This window comes from Capra hircus, chromosome 22, assembly GCF_001704415.2.
Source record: "Capra hircus breed San Clemente chromosome 22, ASM170441v1, whole genome shotgun sequence".
Taxonomy (NCBI): domain Eukaryota; kingdom Metazoa; phylum Chordata; class Mammalia; order Artiodactyla; family Bovidae; genus Capra; species Capra hircus.
Window position 1 is genome coordinate 33,703,656 of NC_030829.1, and position 7,093 is coordinate 33,710,748.

Here is a 7,093-nt window from a genome sequence, read left to right on the forward strand (position 1 = left end):
TCAAGGCAATGATAGACCCAGAATTCAGCTCAGGATCTAAATTAGGCAGTGAGTAAAGTAAAAGTCATTCAGTCGTGTCCAGCTCTTTGCAACCCCATGGACTGTACAGTCCATAGAATTCTCAAGGCCAGAATACTGGAGTGGGTAGCCTTTTCTTTCTCCAGGAGTCTCCCCAACCCAGGAATAGAACCCAGGTCTCCCCCATTGCAGGCAGATTCTTTACAAACTGACCACCAGGGAAGCCCAGGTTCAAAACTCAGTTCTTTCATTTACCATTGGGCGAACTGGAGAAAATTACTTACACACTGCAGGTCTTAGAAAGAAGATCCTAATAGTATTTCTCTCCAAAAGTTGTTGTGAAGGTTTAAAAAGAAACCACTCCAGTTCTCTTGCCTGGAAAATCCCATGAACAGAGAAGTGTGGTAGGCTACAGTCCATGGGGTCACAAAGAGTCAGACACGACTAAGCAACTTCACTTTCACCATGAGTCAAATGCTTTGCAGCACGCCAGGCTTTCCTGTTCATCGCCAACTCCCAGAGCTTGCTCAGACTCACGTCCATCCAATCAGTGATGCCGTCCAGCCATCTCATCTTCTGTCATCCTCTTCTCTTTCCTTCAATCTTTCTCAGCATCAGGGTCTTTTCCAATGAGTTGGTTCTTTGAATCAGGTGGCCAGGATATTGGAGCTTCAGCTTCAGCATCAATCCTTCCAATGAATATTCAGGACTGGTTTCCTTTAGGATTGACTGGTTTCATCTCCTTGTAGTCCAAGGGACTCTGGAGAGTTTTCTCCAACACCACAGTTCAAAAACATATATAACATATAGCAGTGTTAATTACTGTATTGTAATTAACTTTGTAGTTATCATGTTAAACTTTTTTTCTTACAATTTTTAGTTTTTATAAATATGCAGCAACAGTTAGAACTGGACATGGACCAACAGACTGGTTCTAAATAGGAAAAGGAGTACGTCAAGGCTGTATATTGTCACCCTGCTTATTTAATTTCTATGCAGAGTACATGATGAGAAACACTGGGCTTGAAGAAGCACAAGCTGGAATTAAGATTGCTGGGAGAAATATCAATAACCTCAGATATGCAGATGACACCACCCTTATGGCAGAAAGTAAAGAGGAACTAAAAAGCCTCTTGATGAAAGTGAAAGTGGAGAGTGAAAAAGCTGGTTTAAAGCTCAGCATTCAGAAAACTAAGATCATGGCATCCGGTCCCATCACTTCACGGGAAATAGATGGGGAAACAGTGGAAACAGTGTCAGACTTTATTTTTGGGGGCTCCAAAATCACTGCAGATGGTGACTGCAGCCATGAAATTAAAAGATGCTTACTCCTTGGAAGAAAAGTTATGACCAACCCAGATAGCATATTGAAAAGCAGAGACATTACTTTGCCAACAAAGGTCTGTCTAGTCAAGGCTGTGGTTTTTCCAATAGTCATGTATGGATGTGAGAGTTGGACTGTGAAGAAAGCTGAGCGCCGAAGAATTGATGCTTTTGAACTGTGGTGTTGGAGAAGACTTTTAAGAGTCCCTTGGACTGCAAGGAGATCCAACCAGTCCATTCTGAAGGAGATCAGCCCTGGGATTTCTTTGGAAGGAATGATGCTGAAGCTGAAACTCCAGTACTTTGGCCACCTCATGCAAAGAGTTGACTCATTGGAAAGGACCCTGATGCTGAGAGGGATTGGGGACAGGAGGAGAAGGGGACGACAGAGGATGAGATGGCTGGATGGCATCACTGACTCAACGGACGTGAGTCTGAGTGAACTCCAGGAGATGGTGATGGGCAGGGAGGCCTGGCGTGCTGCGATTCATGAGGTCGCAAAGAGACGGACACGACTGAGCGACTGAACCAAACTGAGCAAATGCTTTGCAGAGTCTCTGGTACCTAGTAATTGCTCAATATATGGTATTACTAGCAGGTAAGGGAAACACAAGGTAACTTCTTCAACCCCAGATTGTGGAATTCATGGTTTGAGAGTTTTTATTGAGTGGACACTGTGAACTCTGTAAGCAATTATCTACTCGGTAGAATATCTCTCCTAACTCATTAAAGTTAAGTTGAAGAAAAGAATATATAACTGAATCTGGTTTTATATTAATTGCTTGCTGTATGTATATAAGTGTGTGTGTGTGTACTTCTGGGTTTCTAGGTATACTTGTGCATATACATATATACATATACAAAATAACTTTTTGGAATTACACTAAAACATTAACACTAATTATACCGGATGTTAGATGATGAGTGAATTTAACTTTTATCTCTATTATTTCTATTATCCCTTTTATTTTTTTCTATAATGAATAAGTATGATTTTTATAAATAAGGAACAGAAGTAAATGTTCTAAAATACCTTCCTTTAAAATGTACAGATTGAAATCCGACTGTGTGTCAGGTATTGCACTAAAACTAAGGATACAATAATGAGAACTCCTACCCTCATCCTACACCACACACACATACACACACAGGGGAACAGCAAAAGCAACAGAAGACACCTTAAACCACATGTTCATGTACCGGAAGGCTGGAACTTGGAAAAATCAAGTTTAAATGTAACTGTGCTACTCCAGAAGCAACAAAAATAACGGGCTTCTGTGACATCATCCTAATCATGTTTTTTAAGTCTGACAGAAGATCCAAAAGAATTTTCCAATTCTCCTACTTTGCAAGGGTTCAGTAGGAAACTCCACTGTTCCCTCCTTTTTAAGATTTTGCTTCCCCTTATTTAGTAATTCCTGTCTGAGGGAATATAATACAATTTTGCTGCCCAAATCAACCTTGAGTCTAATTAGTAGGGATAGCTCCCCTGGAAACTATGATTCTTCACAGGGAGACTAAACTATGATTCTTCACAGGGAGACTTGTTTCAGTAACAAAGGCTTTCCTCAGATGGTATATAGGGGTTTTCTATTTTAAAGTACAAATCCTTTTCTTCCTGCACATTCAGGGAAATTTAGAACAGTATGCATGTTTCTGAGCTCCCATAGATTTACAAGAATAATTTGGGCCTCTGGAAAACCGCAACATCCTGACTGTGTGTGTCAGTGAGATGGATATGCCTGCCTTCGACTCACTGTAACAGGGAGATTCTGGCTCAGAATTGTCACTCTCAGTTCCAACTGGTGTCTGTGTGAAAAGTAATGGAAATGATCAATTAAGGATGTTCACTCTACCCTCCACATCCTTTTTAATTAAGTACCTACTGAAATGATGGACTTTACACAGATGACAGTTTTAGGCATTCTGTGTCTGCCCCCTGTCATTCATTCTCACTGCGTTTCTGGAATTAGGATTCATGTTCTGTCATCTTGAATATTTTAATACTTTACTGATCTCGAACGTGTTTAGCCATAGGAGGACAGCAGTAAAATAAAGTTTTATAGCCAACAAAGTCCTTTATACCTAAAGTTTATTGCACATTTTATATTTTGTTTAACAACACATGGCTCCTTGAGAATCTGAAATAAACATAGCTGCTTCAAGTCACAGTGGGCTTATGCTGTTTCATTTCTTGCTAAGAGTTGATTCCATCATTGGGATAGAAAGAATTCCTCATAATTGGCCATAGAAGCTGCAATTCTATCAGGCAGGTGCTTCTTTCTCTAACAGTATTAAGACAACCTTAAAGTTCCTTGTGTTAGAAAAATGCCCCCCTTTTTCACTTTGCTCTCAAAATACAGCTAGTCAAAGTGAACTTTTTACATGGAATCCCTGGATTACATTCTGTTTTAACCAGTAAGTCAGAGATCAATCAATTGAGAAGACGTGAAGGAGTCTGTTGACTCCTAAAGTAGTTGATATTTTCCAGCGACAATTTTTCTCACTGTTTGGCTAGGGCCTGTAAAATTTTAAGATAATGACAAACTACTGTTTTGTGTAGTGATGGTTTCTTGTAGTAATTAAGACTATCTTATTTGTTTTCTTTGGTTTGCAAAGTTGGCATGGTAGACCAAGGAGCGAATAAAGAATTTTAATACCGTGCAGGACATTAGAGTAGTTTCTTTGGTTCCCTGATTGAGCCAAATAACTGGTTTGGGAGATTTTTCAGTTGTTGTTTTTGTTGTTATGTATAGGAATTTAAATGGCAACCCACTCCAGTGTTCGTGCCTGGAGAATCCCAGGGACGGAGGAGCCTGGTGGGCTGCCGTCTATGGGGTCGCACAGAGTCGGACACGACTGAAGCTACTTAGCAGCAGCAGCAGCAGCAGCACAGGAATTTAAAACAAACAAAAAAACCTCCAGGGTTTTCCCATAAGACAAACTGCAGAGAGAACTGGCATCCCAGAAGAGTAAAATATAAGGAAAATATCACTGAACTAGCTTCATAGCTTCAGTTCCCAGTTCTGATACTATTATTCTTGGGGGAGTGGGGGGTGGAGGGCAAGGAGGGAGCAAATTATTTTTTTGCTCCATGAGTTTAAAACTGAGTTTTTAAAAATGGATTAGATTCATTTCTTGAATGAACTCCAATTTTCTGTAGTTCTAAATAAAATACATTAAACCTATTTATACCATTTGTATCATTGTCAAAATTTCATCTGTTCATTCGCTCATTTGTATCTCCTACCGAGATTTATTAAACAACAAACATTCATTGAGAACTCAGATATCTTGAACTTGTCTTTTCCTCTAACACTTCCAAACAGGACATACTACAGGACAGGATATTTTGGGAACAAAGAGTTAAAAAGAATGGTAACTGGCATACAGAAATAAACCGCTGATCTCCTTGGTCTTACTGAGCTCTTGACCTATTTTCCTGCCTGAATGGCCAGGAAGAAATTTCAAAAGGCTTTAACCCTCCTCAAACTCAGAAACAGAATCTAAAAATATAAACACCCTATAGAAGTTCCTTACCACCTCTTTTTATCTTCAAAGATGAAATCACTGGGCCTTCAAATGAGAGTGGTTGTTAGGGGGGTCAACATTTCTGGACGCTGACTTCAGATTTTCAGGACTCTTGGGCCTTTGCCATCAGATGCCGAGTTTCTACAAGGCCATCTTAAGAACTGAAACATACCAGAAAAAGTGGAGGTTAGTCCTTGGATTTTTTTAATGACTTGTTTCCCCTGATATCCTGGTGGTCAGGAAGTTCATTGTACTGTCTACGTTTTTGGCTTCAATTTGAAGTATGTTTTCTAGTCTGTCTTTTAGTGAGCTGGAAATAATGCATCCTATGCCCCTTTGAACAGTCCCTCTTACTGCTGAATATGATTGCTAAGGTGCCCTTCAACTATCATTACTGTAAGCCATGTATCCTTTGCGATAAACATAATTAAAAACTGCTCCAGGGTCTTCTTAAAGTTATGTGAGATTTTAACATTTTTATGCCTGGTATGGGTGATGTTTAAAAAAACAGTACTGGGATGGGAAAGCAGGAGGGATGTCAAAAGATACCCTCCATCTTTAACGCTCCCTTGATGGAAATGACAGCCTTATTTGTTTTGTTAACCAGTGCATAATTAAAAGTCAATATTCAAGATCATAATAAAAATCTGTATAACTATTCATGTTGTGAGACTGAGGCTTGGAAGGAAAATCCATTAAAACACAGTCATGTGTAATTTACAAGAAATCAGTAATAAAATGTTTGCTCTCGACATTATCTGCAAAATGGTCTGTATATTATGGGAATACATCCATATAACTTGGAGGCTGTAGATAAACATCCATAGGCAAAGTTCACATTGAGGTTATCTGCCTTATGCTCTGAACTGGGGAGTGCTATTTAAAGGAGATAAATTGTAGTTTACTTCTCCAAGTCTCAAGTACATTGTGCAGAAATGAGTTTAGTTCCTGAGAGGGTATCTGTCGTATCCAAATAGGAAAAGAATGCCATTGCAGGGTTGTACCCATTGCAGAAAGGCTATAACTTTTGTCCTCAGTGGGAAACAGAAGGAAGCTTCTTAACACTTAAAAGTCCTGAATGAACCTTCTGTTCATACAAAAATGGGAGATATTTGATACTTTACAAAACACTGATTCATTGGGCAATAGAGTGACGTCTTATTTTAAGTCATCCGTAAATTCAGTGCTCAAGTATGTGAAACTTTCATGAAGCTAGATCTTGGATTCTGAAGTAAGAATAATTCTTTATGCATAGGAGAAAACCTAATAGCAATAGGAAGAAGTACTGAAACACCATAGCAGAAAAGTTTTCATGACAGAACGGATACCTTTCAAGGCAAGAAAACGGGCACTGGCTTTGGATAATATTTGGTTCCCTGGCCTTTACTAAGGATCGCTGCTTCTTGCCATTTAAATTAGACTCTAAGGTTAGGGAGAGGCAGCGGGTCTCTCTTTTGTCACTTTGTTTCCTTTCCCACCTCTCTGTCACCTCTCTCCAGCAGCAGAGTTGACTTCAGATCTTGTCTGGTGATGCCTACTAACATTTATTTACAGTAAAGACCCAGTTTTAGAACCCCAGGCTTTGCTTTTGATATGGAAATGGAAACTCTGAAATTTATAAATCTCCTTTCTCTCCTGGTACACTTGATCTTGAGGAATTATTGTCCTCTGGGAGGCGGGCAGCAGTTCTCAAAATCAGCACCATCAGTGTCACCTGGGAAATTATCAGAAATGAAGTTCTTGGGTCCTACCCCAGATCTTCTGAATCAGAAACTCTGGATGAGATTTTGGAATGAGGCCCAGCAATCTATCACTTAGCAAACACTCCAGGTGATTCTGATGCTCGCTAAAATTGAAGAATCAGTGCTGTAAGGAGTCCAGGATATTCTCTCTGAGGCTCAGAGTTCAACAATGATTTCTCTGTCCTGAGTGATAACTGTCTTTTCCCTTAAGCCAATGAATGCTACAGATTCCATTGATGGGGAATCACAGAGCAATACAATTCACTTAAATAAAAAATGGACTTCTTATATATCTCAGAAACCTTAACCCCTTTACACAGCTCCTATTTTCTGTCCTGAAAAAGAACTTTGGTAAGTATATTTAGGTAAGTCTATTTCTTAAAATCCTACTTAAAATCCTATGTCTCGTTCTCCTCATTGCTTTCAGAAAACAGAGGCTGGAATGCCATCTGAAGCTCTAGACCAATTTCATATTAGTC